Genomic DNA, 19,276 nt, shown 5'->3' with positions numbered 1-19,276 from the left:
TCCAAATTCCAAGAGACTGCGATCTACTCCCACTATGAAAAAAACCCGCCAGTGATCTACTGGATTGACCAGAGTTGCTGAGACTGAAAGCTCTCCCTGACTTATCCCACCACAGGCACCCACAAACTCCCAAATACAAAGACACTGGGCTATAGATTAACAGTATAGATTAACAAGCCACCAACTGGAGTCAGTGTCATTAAGCATCAACCCTCAAAAGTCTAGCCCCCAAATTCTGTTAATCAGTGCAGCAAGGAGGCTGCCTCCTGCTGGCATGATAGAGCTGGTATTGCTGTCTTTAGTAATTAGGGGGCTTCTCTGAGATGAAAGGGGGTATATAAAATAAATAAATAGTAATAATGACAGATACCAGGGGCAAATCAAGCACTCAAAACCAGTACTGGGACTAAACCCCCAAATGCCATTAAAAAACAGTTTTATTTTCGAACTGGCTGAAGCTGAAAACATCAGGACAACCAGGGATTCCCCATCCCTGACTTATCCATCCATTCCCCATCCCTGATGGTAATAACAAGCTATCTCCTTGAAAGCAACAGGGAGAGATCTCCAACTGTCAGATGATAATCTAACAATTAATTCCCAAAAGCGTAGTTACACATTTAGCCCACAGGCAAGTAATTTATTGAACAAAGCAAATGGCTGGCTAGCACTATAACAATATTGCTGAGGTTCTAGGAGTTCTTAAAAGTACATTTTCTTGAAATTAAATGTCATGGAAAGCTCATTGACTTGCTTCCACAGTTCACAGCTTTGCTATATATGATTCCTGTAGAAATACTGTATAAGGGAAAAAATGCTGCTGTCCAGAAGGTGGTGGTATGCGACTACCTTTTATATAAATTAGCCATTATGCAATAACTTATTTTTAGCTACTGACTTTCCCTGCTATTTGTCTATTATTAAAAGCACAAAACATGCTTAGTCAGAAGTAAGCAACAAGGTGTTCAATTTACCTGGTGCATGTGCATGTGTGTAGGATTAAAGCCTTCATCTGAAATGACAGGAGAATTTTCACCTGACATATTCTTTTTAAAAAATGCAAAATGCATTCTTACTTTTCAGCTTGATCTCAGACAAACCTGCCACAGGAAAGCTGTTTCCCAGTTACTATGTGAAAAAGAAGTGCAGAGTATGGAGATTTCAAGGAGCAGTAAATTAGACAGGAGCAGAAAAAGTAGGGGAAAACAGCAGCTCTTTAGAATCCCATAGATTCCTATTGCCTGGTTCCAAATAACTTACTTATCAATCACAGGTTTGACTTCACTCATTGGCTAAAAAGACTGACAGGAACAACCAGGTTAGCTCTTCTCACAGAAATAACTTAAAATGGTATCTGCTCATTTTATTTCATTTCTTTCTTTCTAGGGCTACTATTTTTTTTTTAAAAGAAAGCTCAGAGTCTGCATGCTCTGGCCAGGGGTGCCAATGGAGGAGTTTGAATTGGAAGCTTCTGCTGCAGATGATTCTGACAAGGTAGGCACAAGTCAAATGAAACTAAGACGAAAAAAACATAGATGTGCTGGAGGTCAGGCATGAGAGCAGGCAACAAGATGTAGGCAAGGCCAGAGATGTTGTTGGAAGATTGGCTAGGAATTAGTACCAGGTTGGCCAGAAGACAATGGTCAAAGGCAATGCAAATTTGCTCACATTTAGACACGCAGCTTGGAACAGGAACTGTTTATAACCAACCAAACCCCTATTGATATCTAAAGTTACGTGATCCTGGCTGGACTGAACAGCTACAGTTCTGGCTCCTGCCATTATATGATGGGTGCTGCAGCATAACAGATATTGAGCTGGTAGATCCTTAGTCCAAGAACAGTCCCAGTGGCAAATGGAGTTAAGGTGTCTAAGCTTTGCTGCCAGACTCCCCAGTTCAAGTCCCCCCACACTTTAAACATTCTTCCCATCCAAACTGAACTTTCACTTCACTCACATAGTTTGCACTGTTTGTCAGCATTCTGTGGGTGAGTGGCTAGAGTGTTCATGAACATTCCAGAGCCAGCCATTGTCCCACTCTGGAAATGAAAGCTTCTCCCTGTGATTTTTTTAAAGATATGCCATTTTGACTTGCAATAAACTGCAGACTTATTAAGGTTGCCCCTGTATTGAATATATTGCCCTGTATAGTCCCATTCCTGTATCTGTGGATGAGGCCCTGGGGAAGATCAGGTTTCTGAATATCTCAGCATGTGAGGGCTTCCTTTGAAGCAACTGTTCAGGTGAAGATGCAGTATGAACAACAACAGAAGTGGCTGAGTTACTTTGCAGAGAAGAAAAACTTACACCTGTACTGCATAGCTGAAATCTAAGATCTTGCAAGCAGCCTTTGTACTTAACGGCGTGTATTTGTATACAGTGCTTTGGGTATTTTCAGAAACACAGCACAGTGAGAATGCAGGCTTCTGCCCTCCTGCGTGCATTAAATTTCACACTTTTCTCATTTTTTGGAGCATCTTCTATGAGAGTCATAGTTCTGGTGCACTTTTCTTCGGTCCCCCTTTCCCCCTAGACATCTCATAGCATCCTTGGCTTTCTTTTCATTTATCATACTGATTCCCATATATGAGGTAAGGGAGAGCATCACCACCAGTCTCACGACTTTCAGTGCCTCAGAAGGCAGATGAAGCACTGAAAACCAGTTGTGGGATGCTCTCTCTTATCTTCTGAAAGCTAAGAGGTAATAAAGTAATGCCTTTGAGTAGGTATAGGGAATAACCACACCTAGACTACAACTATTAAGATTAGATTGCTAAAGGAATAATCGACAAATACACATAAGCCCCAACATTTCTTAATTGAAAGAAACAAAGAACCCTTACTTTTGAGGTATGAGACCTCTCTTCCTTAGCATGTAACGTTTCCCTAATAAGCAAAACAATTTGCTGCATAACCATTCTGAATCTCTCTTTTTTCTGAAGAAGAAACGTTATGAGATATTTACCTAGTAAGATTGAGAATGTGTCTTTAAAAGGAAACAGAGGCAACTATGAAACCAACCACTTCCTTTTCTACCAACTTCCTCAGTGCAATCAAACAACGTAAGACACACAAGAGCAGGTACTGGTAATACGGTCTTTTTTTAATATATTTTTAAAAAACATTGTTAAGTGGCTAATGCTTCACAGGGGTCTTGTCCTATTTTTTGTTAAATAGTGATAACAGTATGAGATTTCCTGTATTACTACTTTAATTTGGATTAGTGCTAGGCTGAAATGAATTTAATGCATAAATATGTACACTGTCCTTCGGAGCGTTCAGTACCTTCATGACAGCCACTTATATTTATTTTAGGGACATGGGTGGCGCTGTGGTCTAAACCACAGAGCCTCTTGGGCTTGCTGATCAGAAGATAGGCAGTTTGATTCTGTGCGACTGGGTGAGCTCCCGTTGCTGTCCCAGCTTCTGCCAACCTAGCAGTTTGAAAGGATACCAGTGCAAGTAGATAAATAGGTACCGTTGTGGCGGGAAGGTAAACAACATTTCCATGCGCTCTGGTTTCTGTCACGGTGTTCCGTTGTGCCAGAAGCGGTTTAGTCATGCTGGCCACATGAGCCGGGAAGTTGTCTGCGGACAAATGCCAGCTCCCTCGGCCTGAAGAGAGATGAGTGCCGCACCCCACAGTCGCCTTTGACTGGATTTAACCATCATGGGGTCATTGACCTATTTACCTTTACCTATATTTACTGTATTTTATATATTTGTTTCTATTTATTACAACTTTCATCTCACTGATTTCTCTCCATATCTAAAGTTTGTTGGTAAGCAGGGCCAGATTTAGGTTTGATGAGGCCCTAAGCTACTGAAAGTAATGGGGCCTTTTATATGTCCAGCTGTCCTTTGTCAACAACAAATTGTCACTGTTTTTGTGTTGAATATATGCTATATGGTAATATATGGACCTAATAGATATCTAAAGCCATTTGCACATAACAAAATAAGTATTTTATCAAAGTAATTGTTGAACTGAAATACAATTAAGAAGAAGTATATTAATAGTGAAACACAATTAAGAAGTATATTTGGGGGGTAGGGCAAGAGAGTGGGGCCCTAAGCTATAGCTTATTTAGCTTATACGTAAATCCAGCACTGATTAAGACAAAAATACCTTTCCCCTCCAATTTCAACAAGGCAGAGGAGCAACTAACGCTCTCTTGCTTGTGGCAAATACAGAATTCCCATGGCATTTCTGGAAGGCCTGTAGCTCAGTGGTAGAGCATCTTCTTTGCATCCAGAAGGTCTCCACTTCCATCACTTGCATTTCTAGGTAGGGTTGGGAGAGACTGAAATCCTGGAGACCCTCTGCCAATCACTGTAGGGAATACTAAGCTAGATGGACTCAGTATAAGGCAGCTTTCTTTGTCCCTAATCGTGGTTCAATTCTGCAAGCAACGTTCTAGCTGGATGGAAGTATCTGATGGAGAAACTTCCATATCTCTCCATTCTGAGACATGTGTAGCTTGTCCCCAGCACAGAAATGCAACATACCTGTGATGGGATGATGAGCTGCTTGTGCGTAAAATCCTGATCCCTCAGAGTTTGGCTAAGTTCCCAAACCTCTGTCTGTGATGGAGCTCCTTAAGCGTGGCTCCATCAATCGCTCGTTGAATCGGACAGTGGGCGTTTACGGAACTTCTTCCAGCATAAAAGCTCCTTAACGGAAACACGTCTTCTGGACTCTCGGCGTGACAGTTTCCGCCGAGGAGTGGGTGTTCCTACGGGAGGTCCTGAAACCCCCCCACTGTTCTCGCTAGAAGTATCTCTGAGCTCTCCCTCCGACTCACTTTCCCTTGGAACTCCACTTCTCCCCCTGCTGGTCCCCTCCTCCGCTGAGTGGTCTCTCTCACCCTCCATGAGCCCTTTCACTTCCTTCGTCTCAGATGACAGTTCCCTGACATCCACCTCCCCTCCAGGGCCCCCTTCACCCCCTTCCCTCCCCTCCTCTGCGGGAGGCGAGGGAGCAAAACCCCTGAAGGAACCTCCCTCATCTTCCGAAGTTTCGAACACTTCCCTCCACCTTTTGCTGTTCCCGGTTTCCAAGTACTCCTCCTCCTCGGAGTCGGTACCTCCTTCCAACTCCGATTCCCTGAATCCCTCCAGTTCCTCCTCATCGTCGGTGGTGCCAAAGTACTCCCTTCGGAACCTCGCTACTGGCTGAGGTTTCCTGGGGAACCTTTGGTGGAACGTTTCGATCAAGACCTCGTCATGGACCTCCTCTGCCTTCACCCAGGTGTTTTCTGACTCTGGTTCCCCTTCCCACGCGACCAAATACTCCACCTGATTCCCCTTCCACCTGGAGTCGATGATTTCCGCCACATAGTTGCGGCTTTCCCTTTCTTCTATGGCTGGCCCCCGTGTGGATACCCCTTCACCTTCCCCCCGGTATGGTGACAGTAATGACCTGTGGAATACTGGGTGCAGTTTCATGTGGTTCGGTAACCGGAGTCTGAAAGCCACTGGGTTGATCTGTTGGATGACCTCAAATGGTCCCAATCTTTTGGGTCTCAATTTCTTGCAACCCCCCTTGTACGGCAACCCTTGGGTTGATAGCCAGACCCGACTCCCCACCCTAATTGTTTCACCTTCCCTTCTGCTCTTGTCTGCCTGCCTCTTATATTCTTCTTTGGCCCTTTCTAAGTTGTGTTGGAGTTGACGATGGATCGCTTCCATTTCTTCTACAAAAAGTTCAGCGGCCGGAACACTCCATCTCTCTCCTCCTTCCCCTGGAAACGCCCTGGGGTGGCACCCATAATTAGCCAAAAATGGGCTCATCCCGGTGGACACATTCTCTGCATTATTGTAAGCAAATTCCGCTAGTGCCAACTTTTCGACCCAATCGTTTTCTCTGTCATTGACATAGCACCTCAGGTATTGTTGAAGGATACCGTTTGCCCTCTCCGCCTGCCCATTGGTCTCAGGGTGCCTGGCAGTCGAAAAGTTGACCTCTACGTGCAACAAGCTCATAAGCTTCCTCCAGAATCTGGACGTTAACTGTTTCCCTCTGTCAGACACCAGCCTCAAGGGGGCGCCATGCAGCCTAAAAATATGTTCTACAAACAATTTCGCTGTCTCTTCCGCCGTGACTGCATGTGAGCAAGCTACAAAGTGACCCATCTTAGTTAACTGGTCTACTACGACTAGTATGGCGGTTTTCCCCTGGGATTTGGGCAGATCAGTCATAAAATCTATCGACACCGCCTCCCACGGTCGTTCTGGTGTGGGTAACGGTTCTAATAAACCCGCTGGTGCCCGCCTTTCTCCTTTGGCTCTCTGGCATTGGTCACACCTTCTCACATACTCCCGTACATCCTCCCTCACCTTGGGCCACCAAAACTCCCTGGTCACCAACCACATGGTCTTGTGTTGCCCAAAATGCCCCGCTGTGGGATTGTCGTGCAACTGTTTGAGTACTCTCCCCCTCAATTCCCCTTCGGGTATATATAGTGCCCCTTTGTAATACAATGCCCCGTTTCTTTCTTCAAAACCTCCGGGGTCTTCTCCCTCTCTCCTTAAACCTCTGAGCTTATCCTGGGCGTACTCATCATTGACCGTCCCCTCTACCAGTTCTCTTTGCCCCACCCAGGCCGCACCACACACCCAGTGGTCCTCTGGGATAATATGTCTCTCTTCTGGCGCTCCCTCCCCCTCCAAATATTCAGGTTTGCGAGAGAGAGCGTCCGCTCTGATGTTTTCTGGACCTGGCACGTAGCAGATTTCAAAATGGAATTTGGAGAACTCCTGGGCCCATCTCACTTGTCGTTGGTTGAGCACTCGTGCTGTTCTCCAATACTCCAAATTCTTGTGGTCCGTACACACTTGCACCTTATGCTGTGCGCCAATTAGTAAGTGTCTCCATCTCCGGAACGCTTCGTGAATGGCGAGTAGTTCTCGGTCATATACCGTGTAGTTCCTCTCGGATTTGTTCAGCTTACGCGAAAAGAAGGCACACGGTCTCCATTCCGACTTATTGCTCCCTGGCTGAAGCAGCACTGCCCCCACCGCCCGGTCTGAGGCATCAGTTTCCACTCTCATGGGTTTTTGTAAATCCACATGCAGAAGCTGTTCTTCCGAAGCGAATGCCTTTTTCAATTCCTCAAAAGCGTGCTCCGCCTCTGCCGTCCAAACGAATTTCTTCTTGCTGCTTAGACAGTCCGTGATGGGAGCCGTTAAGTGGGCAAAGTTCTTGATGAATTTACGGTAAAAGTTCCCAAACCCTAAGAACCTTTGCACATCTTTTTTGGTTTTCGGTGTCTTCCATTCCAGCACCGCCTGGACCTTGCCTGGATCCATGGCTAATCCCTTGTCTGATAAGCGGTACCCCAGGAATTCCACCTCCTTGGTGTGGAACTGACACTTCTCCAATTTCACCCACAACTGGTTTGCTTGCAGCTGGCTCAGCACTTCCCTGTTTGCAAGCCATCAATTGTCTGCGTACCAGTCCCTGTTCAATCTCGCTGGAAAACATCAAATCCATGGCGCGAAAAAACTTCCTCGCGTCCTTCAGCATGTCACTATTCCCTGCCATCAGGGGCCTGACCCAGTCTCTCGCCCCTCCTTCGAGATGGCCAATCACAAACGCCACTCGCGATGCCTCATCGGGAAAGTCATTAAACTGCAGTTCAAGAGCATACTGCATCTCTGTCCTAAAGGCTTGGTAGTTCCTGGGGTCCCCCCCAAACTTCTGCACCATTCCTGGCATCTTTCTTGCTAGTGTAGCGCCTTTTGCCTTTTCTGCATCCTGCGCCCTCCTTTCTTCTAGCCTCGCCGTTTGCATTGCTAGCTGGAGTTCCAACATTCTGTACCTTTCTTCCAGAGTTGGACCTTCTCCAGCTCCTCCTGCTCCTCCGGCTCCGGCTGGGTCACTCATGATGCCTCTCTGCACAAGCTGCTTTCAGGGACTGTCCGATTGCTGTGATGGGATGATGAGCTGCTTGTGCGTAAAATCCTGATCCCTCAGAGTTTGGCTAAGTTCCCAAACCTCTGTCTGTGATGGAGCTCCTTAAGCGTGGCTCCATCAATCGCTCGTTGAATCGGACAGTGGGCGTTTACGGAACTTCTTCCAGCATAAAAGCTCCTTAACGGAAACACGTCTTCTGGACTCTCGGCGTGACAGTTTCCGCCGAGGAGTGGGTGTTCCTACGGGAGGTCCTGAAACCCCCCCACTGTTCTCGCTAGAAGTATCTCTGAGCTCTCCCTCCGACTCACTTTCCCTTGGAACTCCACTTCTCCCCCTGCTGGTCCCCTCCTCCGCTGAGTGGTCTCTCTCACCCTCCATGAGCCCTTTCACTTCCTTCGTCTCAGATGACAGTTCCCTGACAATACCCCTTTCCACCCAATCCCAGGATAATTCAGATATGTAAATTGCACACAGCCATATGACTCCATCCTATCTACTCTTTGTTCTACCTGCCTTCTTCTATTGAAACTAATCTACACTTCTTATGATAAATACATTTCTATAGCATAACTAGAATTCAGACACTGCTTTTTTAATGTCCTATTTTCTGGCTTTATTTTTAGTAATCAGTATTCCTTGTACTCTGTGTGCTCAAAAACTCAGCTATCTATAAGTTGGAAGGAGGGAGTTGTAGTATTTATATTATGCCATCAAGTTAAAAAAGACTCAGTGAGCAGCTGTGCATTAGGTTCTATTGGAGAGACTGAAAATTTACAAGTGCAAAATCACCCAAAAAAAACTGATGCAGACATCTAGGAACTTAATTTTTATTTTTTGTTCCAGTGGATAAAAAATGCATGCTGGTTCACAGGAATCTGAAAAATGTATTTTGCTTCATCCCCATATCACTGTTGTCTTTCCTCTAAAACTGCTTAGAAGCTGCTCATTTAAGGGTGAAAAGTGGGGGAAATGTTGGGGAAACTCTAAAAACATGGACGTGAGCATGCACACCATCTCACTGGATTATGGATTGGAGCCATAGTTCAAATGCACCTGTACATAGTGCAGAAAATAGTCTTTGGCTGAAATCCTATGCGCCCTACAGTAATTGTAGAGTAAACCCCACTGAACTAAGTGGGTTCGATGTCAGAAATAGCAAAAGATGACAAATACCAATAAGCAATAACTAGTGTTCATGCAAAAACCACAACATTTTTCTTGACTCCAAGTTATAAACAGGAGTCAGAGAAAATAGGCTAATGTTATATTTTTAGCTCTTACTTAGATGTCTTCCTGTCACTTACCTCTCTTTATACTGCAGCTTTCTTTCTGCAGTGCTCAGTTGATTGCTAGACTGTGAGCAGAAGCCGAAAATGATCATATTAAATTAGCAGAGTGCACAAGTGAAAAGACAGATCAACATAATGCATATACTAGACAAAAATTATGCATATTGTGTCTACTGAGTTCTGAAGATTTGACTTGCCAAGTAATACATTATCAACAGAAAGAAAGAAAAAACAGTATTATTAAAATAAGCAGGTCATGTTCATGACTGGTGTTCAATCTGAGGACTCCCCTAAGTAGTAGGGGAATGGTGAACAGGCAAGGGAAACAAAATTGAGATGAAACCCACTGGACACCAACTGGACTGTTAACTCATCGTTCACAAATTAAAAGTAATAATTTGGTACACATTGTATTATCTTGTGAAGAACTTACTTTGTTATAGCAATACACATTGCCAAATTCTGTCTAAATATATTAAGATTCTGCCTTCTTTAACACTTAGATAACTTCCAAGCTTTCTAATAACTGCATAATTGTACATTTTTCGCTCCACATTCTGTTATTAGAAGGATTTGCACCTTTGCCCTATATATATGTAACAATATCTTACTGCAACATATTGTAAATTAGTTCACTTTGAGCAGCTGCTTTTTTAAATATTGGCCAATAAATATAAGACATATTTTGAGTATATGGAAAATAACTGTACAGCTGAAAACGCCGGCAGCATTAAGATAAATTCAACAGAGTAAATAATTTTTGATGGATATAAAAGTGGAAAATTGATTTGAATGGTTATAGTAAAATATGCAGGGATGTATGATATGTTAAATAAACCTCAGAAAGAGATGAAGAGAAGTCACTGGATATTTAAAGTTTGTAAAATGTTTATTTGAAATTATAAAACAGAAAATGTAATTTAAAATATTATAAAAATAAATAAAGACATAAAGACATAAAACAAAAATATTTATTCAAATCATTTTGATTAATTTGACTTTTAATCAATTAAATTTAAATAAATTGGGGAAAATAGCATCAGAAACCCATCACATAGGGATATTTTAAGACAGAACCTAGAAACAATAAACAAAACTACCACTCACTGATTGTTAGAACATCTGAAGTATTTATTCTTATGTAACAGTGATCCTTGGATAAAGTCCTTCATCAAAGGCTTCTTAGCAAGCAAACTTAGCCCTGAGATGAGAGTACCTGTACTTTTATGGATCAGTGTCACAAACTGGCTGGATGACAGGGAAGAGGAAGAGGATCCCGGCGAGGGGTGTAGCTGGGACTGGGACACACTGGGGCAAGCAGGTGCTGGATAATGAAGTACTCACAGGGTGACGGAGGATGGCGAGGGGACAGAGGACAACGCACAAGAACTAGAGCAGCGGGGTCAAAGGGGCCCTGTCCCCATGAACATGGCAGGCTCCGAGGCAAAGGGAGCAGCAGGAGTGGCGCTCTAGGAGGCTGAGGCAGGCAAGGGCCCACAGGACAGCTCACTAACTGGCCAGGTGGGCCTTGCTAGCTCTGGGAGGAATCCTATGATTTCTCATCTGGAGTAGGCTTGGAACCAGTGAAGGTCACATGCCTCATCAAGCCCAGATGCTGCAATCAGCATGCAAAGTACAAAAGGGAAACAGAGCTGAGTTGCTGTAACTGCTCAGCTGCCCATATTGAGGGACCTTGATGTGTGTGCTCCTGGATCTCTATGGCACTGTGCTTCAGGTTTGACTCTGGACTGTATCCTGACTGCTGGACTTCAGTCTTGGCTACTTGGATTGACCCTGGACTGTGTTTCCTGACCTTGGAACTTTATTTGTGTGGGCTGAGCCCTGAACTTTGGACTTGACAATGTCAGGTAGGCCAGGGGTTCAGGGCAATCAGTGACTGGTTAAGGAACAGGAAGTAGAGTAGGAAGAAAAATACGGTAATACGATGGACCAGTGGTCTGGGTATATGGAAGCTTCCTATGGGTGTGTTCATATGACCACCTTGGAGCGCAAAGAAATTGTTTCTGTATGGTGTGTTTCACATCTCTTCCCACCATAGCTGTTCATATCAGCATGGCTTCATTTGTGTCAGACTTGTTTCTGTTTGTGTACACACAGGGGGCACTGATGGGCAGGGATGTCTTCACTCTATCGCTAGAGATGAATTAGGAATGAACTCCATCTGGTGTGAAGCTGGTTTGAGAAGCAATGCATTGAGCAGTAGCATTTGATAACAAAATACATATGCATTTTGAATAATGTTGTGTGAACACGGATTAAAAATTAGAAGCAGCAACACTTCTGAATAGCTGGAAACCACAGGAAGTGAGAGAGCCCTTTTGCTCAAATCCTGCTTGCAGGTTTCCCAGGCATCTGGTTGGCCACTGTGACAACAGGATGCTGGAATAAACTGGTCATGGGCCTGATCCAGCAGGCTCTTCTTATGTCCATGTGTCAACTCCGCACTGAAAACCCAGCAAACCACAGGAAACTGGAGTGTGACAATAGCCTATCATGTCCCAATAACGTTATTTCAAGTGCCACGTTGCTCTACAGAGACAGACCCATGTCCACTTCCAGCTGACGGGCAGTGGCTTAAGTCGCTTCAATGTCAAGCAGACCCTCAAAGGCTTCCGTGTTAAGAGGACAACGCATAGCTGAGGGTTGTTGCTTATGAACATCGCATGACCTTACGGTGCCCTTAACACAATTTCTGTACGAAGTATCGACCTAGAAATGCCAGTTGCAGGTGAAAAGACCCCATCGCCGCCGGCAGAGCGCGTCAACTGCGCGAAAAGCGCCGCCGCTGGGCTGCTTCGAGGCGCCGCTCCTGCCTTCCTTCGCTTTCTCGCATCTAGTCGGGGCATCACGTGAGGAAATCTGCCCTTGAAAAAAATGGCGGGCCTCCCATGCAGAAAGACCAGAGCCTGCCCGCTTCACGCGCGCGCGCCAGCCACCCGCTCCGAGAACGGCAGCTCGGCTTTGGCAGAAGGCGCTCGGCCGGCTGCTGTTGGGTGCCTCCGACCCGCGTGCGTGCGTGCGTGTGTAAACAGACGAAGAGGGAGCTGGAAGGAGCCCTTCCTCCTGTCCTTTTGCCCAGGGTGGGAAGCGGGAGAGCGACACCCGCGGCCACACGCGCCACTGACAACAAACACCCTCGCAGCTGCTGCTCCGGCGTCTCAGCAGGACAGGCGCGCGCCCTCGTTCTCGGGATGGCGGGCTAGCCGGGCGCGCTGCGTGGCTCCCTCAGATGGAGTCGCGCCGCGCGCGCGCACTTCTAGCCTCGCGCAGCATCCCTCCTGGGGGGGGGGGGCGAGCAAAACGCAGCACCCCGAGTCAGCTCCCCCTCCCTCCCTCTCTCGTCGTCCCAGTAGACGCGCACGCACCTGCTTGCCTTCCCATCCCTCACGCGCGCAGAGAAAACCCCCGCGCCTGTGGCTGAGGAGAAGCTCCGCGCGCTTTGCAGAAGCGAAGGGTGGGGGGGGGGGAGAGAAGAGGCGGAGCTTTTTCGGCCGCGGCTGCTGCTAGGTGCAGCAGTGCGTGTGTATACGCCTGTCGCTGGGGTGGGATTGTTGCCCGCGGTAACCAGGGAGCCAGCAGCCCGAGGCGTCTGGCAGCTCCGGAGCCCTGGGATTCGGGAGAGAGGCAGCGGTTCGGGTGTCGTCCGCAGAGGGTGGCTCGCAGGGGCCGAGCAGGGAGCACTGGCCAAGGGGGAGCAGCAGCAGCAGCAGCAGCAGCTGCGAAGAGTCCCGGACGGGGAGCGTGAAGGAGGTACAAAACCCACAGCCGGCGTTGGCGGGCTCTCGCGTCCCTCGTCGCCGGCGCAGAGGGGATGCTTCTGCTTTCTGCGCTGTCATGTCCGTCGAGGAGGCAGGCTGGGGCAGGGCAGGTACAAGGGACAGCATTGCTGCCGCCTTGGGGATTGGGCAGCTGGAAGGGCGCCTTGAGATCTAGATCTCTGCATCATGCGACTCGCAGGCAATGAAGCCGGAGCCTAGGGCCAGCCAAAGGAAATTGGGGGCAAAAATCGTTTTCTTGATTTGTGGGGTTCTCAGTTTTGTGGGCGACTGAGCCAGATCTAAAATCAAGTCTTTATTATTATTTTTATTAGGGCGGAAAAACAGTCCAAAACCTGATTATGGATATTTCTCCAAGAAAATACAATGTGGACTGCTGGCTGGGGAGGGATGGCAGGGTGGGCAATATTTGCAAGCGGTAAGCTGGATATCCCTGCCACACTGATAGTTTATATTCAGCTCATGTAACTGAAAGCAAAATAACTTTTGCCTTGGAAGTGATGACTCACTTTTTTTGGTGCCTGTTTACTCTTGCATTTTTTCTTTCTTTTTGAGAGCTGAAGAATAGTTTTGCTTCATATGTGCAAAAGAAGTGCAACCAATAACCCATGGCTACAGCTGGACTAATCTGCTATATGTACAACTTCAAGCAGAAACATTTAGCAGCCAGTTCATTTCACACGGAACATTCCGTTAGTCGGTAACATGCCAGCACTGGAGATTCTGTTGGTGGATTAGCTCAGCCTAGGAGGTAGTCAGTCAGTTGCTCAGTGATTTACAGCTCTTTCTGGTCAAGGCACCTCATGAAACATTTTGTGGGTTGGTACTTTTTATCAGCTGGGCTGTTCTAACCTTGTAATTTGTTGTTGTGCTACTTACTGATTGTAACACTAGTAACCAGCTTTGCACACAAAGCAGTTCATGCTAATTCCAATGAATCAACAGCCTTCCTGTGTGTGCTTGTGTGACTATATTTTTTGTCCATATGGCCTCGGACACCTACAGGGTGCTGAGATTCATAGAATCATCAAGTCATAGAATTGTAGTGTTGGCAGGGACACCAAGGGTCAAACCCCAAGACAGCTGTCTGAGCAGAACTAAAAGCACTGTCTTATTTTATTCATTCATTTGATTTATATACCACGCTTCATCAAAAGATCTCAGGGCAGTTCACAAAATAAAAACACGATAAAAGCACAATAGTCAAAACAATAACCTCCCCTCCCACAAACACTTTTAAAAAGCTGTGTGTGTGATACTAATCCTGGCCCAATTTGTAAATAATGAATTATGTGTTTTATTTCCAAAGAGGAACAGGTGTATTCTAGCGTTTGATCCTAACAAAAAGCTGCATAATAAAATGTTGATTTTATTCCTGGGGGGGGGGGTTAAAAAAACCATTTTTAGAGGAAACAAATCTGTTCTGAACTTTGATTTGATCATGAATCAACAAAAGCATTAATCAAGGTCGCAATGCTTCATCTACTTCTTTGTGGGAAAATCCCTTTGAACACAGTGATTTACTTATGAGTAAACATGCATGACATTGAGGGGCAAGGCTGGAGTCATGGGCATATTTGCAGCTAGTCTGGTCGTTTACATGTTTATTTAGTGATAGTTTCACTGAAACCAGGGATCAGCTACTCAGTAGGTGTGCAGCTACCAGTAGGATTGTGGCTTTACAAGGAAACAACTGTCATTGAACTTAAAGCATGTGCAGGATCAGGATGCTTATCTTAAATCATAAATGGCATGCTAGAAACTTAAAGGAAATGTATTTCACTATAACTGTTTTCCCTCCTTTATGAGCTTTTATTTGTTATATACAATAACTTCAATTTTGTAATAGTCTTGGGGCAGTCATTTTATGAAAGCAGATACATATTATCTTCAGGGATGCATGATACATTTTTGACCTAGCACACACTGTTTCGGATCAAAAGTGGAAGCATCTAACCTAGTTTTCTCCTGTTCTTAAAACTTACATTACCTACTGTAGCTCCCCAATCCAGCATCAATAACTCTGTCTGTGGTTGAGTATGCAATGGTATCTGCACACACTTTGTGAGCACAGGGGCTGTTACTGAGCTGAAGGGTCAATGAATTGGAGAAGTAAACCTGCACTAACAGTATGACAGGTTAACTCTGACTCCCATCTCAAGTCATGTGGAAAAAAAAATATGAACAATGCAGCTCTTTAGGAATGTTTTATGCTCAGGTCACTTTGGAATAATGGAGCAGAAAGGGAGGTGACCACCTGAAATCACCTCATTGGTGGGAGGATTTATTCTACACAGGGCTTGATTGGTGCCATCTACCTCTAGAACCTTTCCTGCAGCTTAACATATATTTTCTCCCAATGTCCCATCCAACCCCTTCCATAAGGTTTGAGACTCACTGAGCTAACCTCAAATAAAATTGTATAAAGTAGTATGCAGAACTTGTTTTCTTCCTTCCTTTTTATTTGTGATGAGGCTGACTCTGATTCTCAACTTCCACAAACGTTTTTATTTTTATTTAGTGACTAACGATTCTACTGTTTGTTACTTATTATGAACAGGATGGACCTTAATCTTTGGACTGTCCAAGTATCATGTGATTTAGAAAACTGTAGAGGGAGCATATGTTGTATTTCAAACAAAAAGTTTACTTAATGGCTTGTAAACAATAGGTTTAAAAATTATAATGCGTTGCTTGGCTTATTGAAGCTGAATTATAAATGTGAAAGACCAAAAGCTCCCCCCTCCTGTTCCATAAACAGACTTCCTGTTCGACTGGGCTCTGCTAACTTTCATGAAGCCAGTGTGAATTACATCACTTGATGATATGGACACAAGTATCCAGGAAAAGAAAATGTTTTCTTTCTGTTTTGAGAGGTAGGAAGGGAAATGTCACCATAATTCTGCAGTACATCTATACCTCAGGACACCCCGTACCCTCAGTAGTACAAAGAAATGAAGTGTCACTTTATATTATCTTAATAGCACTGCAAGACCTGCCAGACTTAATGACTACAGTATGTATTTGTGCCTTGATCATCTTTCAAATGCTACACTCCTTTCCAAAGTAGGCTGCCAATGGCAGGAGTGCCTTATCTCTGCAGACCTACCCTAATTGAGAGTACATGCCATTGAATTTAATTGAGCTTACTTCTGAGTAAACATGTACAGGATCACACTGCACTTTCTTAGTCAGAGTTAAATCACACTGAACTCAATCTGATTTTCTGATGAATTATCATGGTTAGGATTGGGGAATTAGGAGTACATCTCTCTCTCTCACTCACACACACACACACACACACACACACTCCTCATGCAATATCAGAGCTGTGTATAGCAATATAAAATCATCACGAAACATTAAAAGCGCTATTGAACCTTCTGCAACTTTAAGCCCACGTGGAGAACCTGCTGCACTCCAGAAGTTGTTGGACTCTGACTCCTATAATCCCCAGTCAACATAGCCAACAACTTCTAGAGGGCCACAGGTCCCCTATTCCTGTTGTTAACAATCTGCTCAATTTCTTTGTTTTTATTTCCATACAGCTAGTGCATAGCCTTCTCCCTTCCCTCCTTATGAAAGCTCATTCCACAATAAACTAATTACTCAGTCAGTTTGTCACAAGACTTTTTGTATTGCCATTATAACCATTATAATTGCCATTATAATTTCTGGTTCTCAGAAATTTGTCTTAATGTTTTAGAGGCATGTTGAGAATGCAGGCAAGTTCCAGTATTGCATGACAGTAGGAAGTGAATCTTATATAGTATTTGTTTGTATTTATATGTGGAAGTTGAAGCTGTTATCATGACTAAAGGTATGTAATGTAAAGTATGCCCAAGGGAAAGCAAGATAAGTTCTAATGCCCTGATTTTATAACTTGGCAGTCCCAGAATGAGAAGGTGTATAGTCATCTCCTCACAATGCAGTGCCAATGTTGCTGATTTGACCTTAGAACTGGCTCTGGTCATGATTCCAGGTAAACACATCTGCACAGTGTGAGCAGTTCAGCAGCATTTGTAGGTGAAGCAATTGCACCAGTGATCTACTGTACAATGTGGCAGATCACATTGTAGATTGCTCATGGTGTTTTTTGGCTTTTTGGGATTTAAAAAAAGACTTGTACAATCCTAACCTAGGCTTTCCTGTAGTAAGTGCTTACTGTATGGTATCCAAGTAGAGTTCAAATTTTAGAGAGTAAAGTAGATTATCTCAACCCCACTTGTCAGGCATAGAATTATGCCTTTAAGGTGTGGTGGTGCAAGTCCTTATTTGTCCTTCTGCAGTTAAAAGCAAATGAAGAGGAATGGGTTGCTTAGGATCACACATTGATATCATTAATTAGATGCATTTGTATGGAAAACATGCCATGTTAGTTGGGAATCATTATCTTTGAAGACCTTCCCACATTTGTCATTATCGTGTCTTGCAGACCTCTCCTCTATCTCCTTGTGGTCTTTTGTAAGGAGGGCTCATAAATGAGCAGTAAAAGTGGTTGTGTGAGCTAGGGGCATCTGTGTGAACACTCTACATGCAATAACAACAGCTTCTAGGATGATGACAGTACTTTAAAATGGAACTGCATATAAAACATCAGTGACAACACTGACAACCACAAGTCACACAATTGCTTCCTCTATATACTTCCACCTCCCCTCACCCTATAAATACAGGGTTGGCCCTGGATGAATACATGATGTGAACAGGCCCTAAAACACTTCAGTTTCCATACCATTGTCCTTTTATGTTAAAAAAAGAAAGATGCAGCAATAACTTTATGGCAATTTGATCTCGAGTCATATGTCAGCTTTTTGGGAGGAAAGTAACTGAAACTGGATTCTTAGGGGTACAATTAATTATTTCTTAATGGAGATAAGTGTTTGATGAGATTGCAATAAATTTGAAAGAAGGGAACCCCAGTTATGTATTTATTTCAGGGAACCTCAGCCGTTTGACTACTCATGCTTCATTCACAGCTGTCCATCTTGCATGTATATTTTTCAGTGTAAAAACAACTATCTTTTGAATCATACCAACAGGTGTGTTGTTGCTGTTTAAAAAAAAAGACAAGAATGCAGTCTTATTATTCTGTGGTAATTCTGCTGAATGTCTAAGATTGCTGAAGTGGGCATACTGTTGATGTTGTCTCCTCTTCTGTTAATGCTCTTTCTCTGCCCATCTGTTGCAGCTTAATTTCCCTTTGTTTAGACAAGTCTAGTTTTCCACCCTACACAAAGAAGTGTAACATTTACCACAAATACAATATATCTTAGAGTTTCACTTTACATTTAGAAAGATAATTAATTGGATATCTGTTGCTTAAAGTCTTACCACACTTTATATTGTCTCCATATAACTTGAAAGAACTACCGTAATACATGGTAATCCCTTTGACACTGAGAGTTTAAAAAAATAATTTTGCATGCATTAAAATAAAACCAATTTAATTCATATTTAAATCAGATAATGAAAGTTACATTTATGTATTTCAACAATTAATATACTACTTTTCTTATGTATTAGGATATAGCTTGCATAAATGCAGCATACCATTCTAATATCCCATATTTATCAAATTATGTCAGTATCTTTGCATCTTGTCATCCAATGATCTGGTGTTTAGACCATTTTATTGATACATAAAACGCATATCAAGCATACACTAACCGATGAAAACTCTAGTCCTTAAGGTGTTGCAATAATTATTGTAATGGTTGTTGCGACAGAGTAACATACAGGTAGCTGTCCCTTTGAAATGTTGCTTGTACACATGATCCTAGTCAGGGTATGTGTTCTAGAGGTGTATCCATCCTTCCGGTCTAGAAAATAGTGTAAAGTCATGTTTTATACTTGCAGAGCTCTATACACTGCCTGAATGGAAGACTACCAGTCGAATATCAGAGACAGTAAAGTTTCTGAATACCAGTTGCTGGAAAATGCAGAAGCGGAGAGGACTCTTGTTCTCTGGTCCTGCTTGTTGGCTTCCCACAAGCATCTGGCTGAATGCTGTGAGAACAGGATGGTCATTGGCCTGATCCAGCAGGCCCTTCTTACGCTCAGATGTTTTTTAATGAACCATATATAAGGCATGCTGAGCTTGTTTGGAAAAAGAGCAAAGAGTGGGTAGATGTGAATGAATGCATAGCTCCGTAATAGTGAGAAGCATCCCTAGTTTCATGAAATTTCCCTTTTATCACAGGCTTCCTCTTCCACATATTCCTTTTCTAATGGCTTTGTCTGTTTTGTCTATAGCCTGCCTAGTGGCCTCC

The 19,276-nt window shown here is 44.0% G+C and overlaps 1 protein-coding gene across 20 annotated transcripts in view; it reads left to right on the top strand.

The window, feature by feature from the left end:
- The first annotated feature begins 12,521 nt into the window (after window positions 1-12,521).
- The window catches only part of SYNE1 (spectrin repeat containing nuclear envelope protein 1), a 276,264-nt gene continuing 269,509 nt past the window's right edge, over window positions 12,522-19,276 (top strand). For 9 of the 20 annotated variants that reach the window (XM_083607885.1, XM_083607887.1, XM_083607890.1 and 6 more), the window contains exon 1: window positions 12,738-12,978. The gene's annotated coding sequence lies outside the window, so the exon portion shown is untranslated. Of the gene's footprint in view, window positions 12,979-19,276 lie in introns of all 20 variants that reach the window. The other 11 variants (XM_083607884.1, XM_083607889.1, XM_083607886.1 and 8 more) reach the window with 3 other exon arrangements.

This window comes from Podarcis filfolensis, assembly GCF_964270895.1.
Source record: "Podarcis filfolensis genome assembly, chromosome: 3".
In the NCBI taxonomy this organism is placed as follows: Eukaryota; Metazoa; Chordata; class Lepidosauria; order Squamata; family Lacertidae; genus Podarcis; species Podarcis filfolensis.
The sequence above is the reverse complement of the archived record's forward strand: the minus strand, read 5'-3'. Positions and strand labels throughout refer to the sequence as shown.